Source organism: Cynoglossus semilaevis, chromosome Z (assembly GCF_000523025.1).
Source record: "Cynoglossus semilaevis isolate Cse_v1.0 chromosome Z, Cse_v1.0, whole genome shotgun sequence".
In the NCBI taxonomy this organism is placed as follows: domain Eukaryota; kingdom Metazoa; phylum Chordata; class Actinopteri; order Pleuronectiformes; family Cynoglossidae; genus Cynoglossus; species Cynoglossus semilaevis.
Window position 1 is genome coordinate 12936071 of NC_024328.1, and position 5504 is coordinate 12941574.

Consider the following 5504-nt stretch of genomic DNA (forward strand, 5'->3'; position numbering starts at 1 on the left):
CCCTCTACTGTCCTTGTCAGAGACTCGCACTCGCAGTCACTGGTGACATCACAGCGCCAAACACTGACGATGGTTCCTGTAATCTAATCAACAGGTGATTGTTTTACAGCAGCGCCTGACGACACTCGTCTTATTTGGGAACTTTGCCTGTACAGTGAGAAACCTGTGTGTGTGTGTGTGTGTGTGTGTGTGTGTTGGCCATCAGCCCTGAAGACACAGGCCTGGGGCTGGGTGGGGCTCCACTCACATCTGATGAGATGACGGAGGTATTTGCGCAGCCGTTGACACCAGGCTGATGCTCTGATCACTTCTCTGTTAGAGGCTGCGATCCAGAGGTGCTACGTACTGACGACGGAGAATAAGTGATAATAAAATAAGAAGAAAAGAGTCGAAATGTTATAGAAAAAAATGTCGTAAAGTTATATAAAAAAAATAACATCGCAATTTTGCTAGAAAATAGTTGTTATTATGTGAGGGAAAAAGTCGTGGATCGTTCTTCGGTAAAGACGAACCTTTTCGATGTCCTGATGCTAATTACGATGTGAGGTTGATGAACCAGAAGTTGAACCCGATGCTAATGTATAACTGTATCACGTGTCTCGTTCTGACGCACTTATGGTTACTGCTGTCTGTTTTTCCTTTGTCACCTCCTCCAAAACACGTCATCAGAATTTTTAAGACTCGTAAATTTATGGATTTATTGTCTTCGAAGTACAACTTTTTTTCGCGTGAAATTACAACTTTTTATTCGTAAATGTAAACGTGTTCTTTCATCCCATTGTTTTTCGCTTTTCTCCTCATACAATTATGACTTCTTTTTTTTCTCAACGTGACTCTGATACTTCCTCGTAGTATACTACTCGCAGTCCTACAGCAATTCAATGTTTTCAACGTTGTTAAAGTTAAAATGATGTTGACATAGAATATACGAGTTAGAAATAAAAGTATTTCCTGTTAACGCAAGAAAAGGAAAACAAACTTTTTTTTAAAGAGGAGTCTCACTGGGTTCTGGCCAAAGAAAACCTCAGTCCGATAAAGTAAAGTCCACTTTACTGTTTCCACCTGGACTGCTTTATTATACAAAGATCTGTCCCATATGGACCTCTATCTGTAAGATGCACAACCTGACCCGACGTCCCCTATTGGCCCATATGTGGAAGTACACTATAAGGGCTGTTGGAAAGTGGGTTAAACTGGGGCAAAAGCAACACAACTGGGTCTCCCTTGTCATATGCTATATATATCATTTAAGGCATAGGATCCCCAACCCCTGGTTCGGGGGCTGATGCTGGTCCGTAGGTCTTTGGGTAAAGTAGCCGCAGTTGGACACAGTTTAAAAAAAAAAAAAAAGGTACATCAGTTTCACTAATTTACTTCATTCCAACAGTCATATCCTTTTACTGTTTTCATTCAAATAATAATCTGTCAATGTTTTAAAACAACCGGTCAAAGGTCATTTCAGACTCTGAGAGAAGAAAGTCTGAAAGATGTTTTATTTTGAAGATTTAATGATCCTTCAATAATGGCGCAGTGTACCGGTAATACTCCAGTAATCGCTGAATACCGGACAAATACCGGTGCAAAAAAAAAACTGATTTAATGCCCTTTGTTAACCCTACCTGTAATATACTATAAGCTAGTGTTTCCCAAACTGTTTTTTCTGGGGACCCATAATTTCAAAAGTCACAAACCTTGGCGACCCATGTCAATAGACATTTATTCGTAAAACGCAAAATAAGGGCGTACTTGACCATTATTGAACAGTAATGAGGATATTTTATTGTTGACCGACTGATATCGGAACAATTAGTATTTCTTAAGTTTTAAACTTAACCACAGGGGGTAGCTTTTTAAACAAAAAATTTTGAGGTTGGATGCAGACATCTGTTCCAATGACCGTGAACTCCTGGGAAACATGATGCGAGACGACACAAAAAAAAAAAAAAAAATCTCTTGCGACCCACCTAAGGGGCCGCGACCCAGTTTTTGGGAAACAATGCTGTATGCAGTACCTAATTTTATAATTCTGTTGGGTTAACCACTCGGCTTCTCTATCCTACTTCCCGTAAACAAAAAACTAGCTGTAGATACAGCCTGCAGCCGACCAATGAGAGCAGCTGATCTGACACTGAGACGTCCACCAGCTGAAGTAGACGCTGCAGAATCTGAATAATCTGTTCAGAAGATTTAGAAAAGATCAGTTAGAGACTAGTTAAATGCTTAACTTAACTCTTAACAGTTGAAATAAACGGAACAGTTTTGTGTTTTGTCAGTTCTCGCGATGCAACTCTCATTGGCTAGTGTTAAAAATGTGCAGGTCAAATGTCAGCGGTGTCTGCCGGGGAAGACGGTCCCTGGCCCGAGTTTACTTTACTTTACTTTACTGGTTTGTTACTCTGTTAAATCTGCAAGATCTGTAAAAAAAAAAAGTTTGCGAGAGCCGCACGTGCATGTCTGTGCTGCGGGGCAGATGTTTTCACTCACGTGCCTCACTTCCTGCTGCCACTAGGGCAAAGATGATGTGTCAAGTCACCCTTTAAAAAGCACAGCGTTCCTCATGATGATGAAATGTGTGTGTGTGTGTTCCTGTACAGCTGTACTGGCGGGGACATGTTTCTGGATTGACACTGTAAATATAGGGACAACTGTCGTTGTGGGGACTTTTTTTTTTTTTTTTTTTGAAGTCAACTGACTTTCAAGAGTTAGGATTAGAATTAGGCTCAGATTGGGTAAGAATTAAGATTTGCATATATTTGTATTTGCTAGGGTTGGGGAATTGTGATGGGTCCTCATAACACAAAAACATGTGTGGGTGTGAGAGAGTTGGCCTTTGACATCCTTGCTCTCTTCCTTGACCTAAAACTGTGAGTCACATTGACACACACACATTCCTTTTTCAGGCAAACGGAGACACACTATTGCGTACACCTCAGTAGATTATTGTCCTGCTCTTAGACGTGGTTGTGGGACAGCAGACACCGGCGATACCAAAGTAAATGGACGACAGTTTTGTAATTTGTCACCATCATATCAAGAACACGTTTATTGTCCTGTAGAAACTTCTAGAAATTATACTTATTAAACTTTTTCTTCCCGACTACTTCTGGACATTTTTGTCTAGAAAGGATTACTCTAGTTTTCTTGTTTTATTTTTGAAACTCTCAGTCGAGTGTTTCGCCGCCTCCTGTTGATCGATACTGGGTATGTCACATTTGAGGAAGAAGTGAACCTGTTGTTCATGTGACCATGAATCCTTTGATCCATAGTCATAGAGTTTGTTATGTCATCCTGTCTCTGTGCTCAGTCTGTTGTCACTAAACTTTGTCCGTTGTCTTTTGTCGTCTGTCTTGTCTTATGAATATCTCGGGGCGTTGTATTTTTTTTTTTTTTTCCGTTGTTTCAGTCACTTTACTCTTGTTGGCCGCAGCATTTCAGCAGCACTCTGTGTAAGTAGACAACATTTCATGGGGTTATTTTTACCTTAAGTACCGTAAAATAAGTGTCCAATCTTGTGATTTTTTTTTTTGTTTGTTTGATAGATGACATCAAAAGTAGAATTTTTATGTAGTACTATAAAAAAAAAGTGCGTATTTGTTTGAGATTCAGGATGACACTCGGTTGATAAAAGATTTTTATAAAAACATTTTTGGGTTCCAATTATATTTTTAAAAATATTCTCAAAGCCGTTTGTCAGGATTAAAGAATTCCTGACCTTGAACTCGTGCAGACAAGTTGACGGAATCTTTAAAATAAGATCGGAATCCAAGGAGGATTTTCTGAGAAAGGTGATCCAAGTGAGAACTGACTCTGGCTACACCTAAAAATACTACCGTCTCCCGTCCCTGTCCCCTCCCTACGGTCCCAGTGTCCTCCACTGGGAACTAACCCAGGAGATGCCACCTGTCCTCAAGAGACCCACTAGGAGGTGGTGACCCCTGCTGTTGTTTTTGTTTATATTCCCGTAGGACTAACCAAGCTCCTCTATACCTTTATAAGATTTTTAATGAGCCAGATATTTCTCTAGTTTGTCTAGAACCGATTTGGTTCACGCCCACGTCCGCGCTGTGGTCTCCATCTCGTAAACATCTCCACAACATGCATCTGAATATTAATTATCATCATGTTTGGTAGATTTGACAACAACATCCATCAGTGATGTGTGAGCAGCGTTTCAACAGTAGGACACATGGAAACAAGATGGGTTTTTTTTTTGTAAAGCCTACATTTAGCAGAGCAGCTGTGGGCGTTTCCCCCGACTGTCAAGTCTGATGGAGGAAATTAACGATTTTTATCATAGCTACAAACAGGGCGTTTACCGTAGGGGGAGAAAAAGATAATAAAAGTGAAGTGATTTCATTCTAATTCAGTTAAAGTTTTGGGCGTTGTATTATGACATGGAAATACATTTTATGAATTGGTTTTGTTTAGTGTCAAAAGCATTTTTCTAGTTGGACATGGCATTTGTGCTTATCATCCATCTGTCCATCCATCCATTCATCCATCTGTCCATCCATCTATCCATCCATCCATCCATCCATCTGTCCATCCTTCCAGCCATCCATTCATCCATCCATCCATCTGTCTATCAATCTGTCCATCCTTCCATCCATCCATCCATCCATCCATCTGTCCATCCTTCCATCCATCCATTCATCCATCTGTCCATCCATCTATCCATCCATCCATCCATCCATCTGTCCATCCTTCCATCCATCCATTCATCCATCTGTCCATCCATCTATCCATCCATCCATCCATCCATCTGTACATCAATCTGTCATCCATCCATCTATTTGTCCATTCATCTACCCATCATTCATCCTTAACGTTGTGCATCCATCCATTCATCCATCCATCCATCTGTCTATCAATCTGACCATCCTTCCATCCATCCATCCATCCATCTGTCCATCCTTCCATCCATCCATTCATCCATCCATCCATCTGTCTATCAATCTGTCCATCCTTCCATCCATCCATCCATCCATCTGTACATCAATCTGTCATCCATCCATCTATTTGTCCATTCATCTATCCATCATTCATCCTTAACGTTGTGCATCCATCCATTCATCCATCCATCCATTCATCCATCCATCCATTCATTCACTTCTTAATCCTCTTCAGAGTTGTGGGGGGGCAGCAGTCCCTAGACATGGGAGGGGCACCACTACACCGAGGACAGTCCACTCGTCCAGAGCCACGTATAGAAACAACAACCGTTCGCAGAAACACTGACACCTGGAGTCCGTTTAAAGTAAAACAAACTGCCCAAATACCCACCGTCTCCACAGCGCCATCCTGAGTACCTGAAGTGAACATTCCATATTTTAGCCGCGTGTCGCTGTGACTATTGAAGAGGAAATGACTATTTAAAAGTGACCGTTTAAAGCTCTTTTAATGATGAGTTTTAGATTTAGATTCTGTCTAAATGTCTCAGATTTTGTCTTTTGTCTCTTTCTGTAAATATTTGTATTGAGGTACATCCTCAACCCTCCCCCAGC

General features: G+C 40.9%; 1 protein-coding gene across 3 annotated transcripts in view; it reads left to right on the forward strand.

Moving 5' to 3' along the window:
* Positions 1–5504, forward strand: part of LOC103397924 (protein FAM214B-like) — a 33252-nt gene that overhangs the window by 18101 nt on the left and 9647 nt on the right. The window contains exon 1 of one of the 3 annotated variants that reach the window (XM_008336363.3): positions 2708–3446. The exons of the other annotated variants lie outside the window; for them this stretch is intronic. The gene's annotated coding sequence lies outside the window, so the exon portion shown is untranslated. Of the gene's footprint in view, positions 1–2707; positions 3447–5504 lie in introns of those variants that run through there. 3 annotated transcript variants of the gene reach the window in all.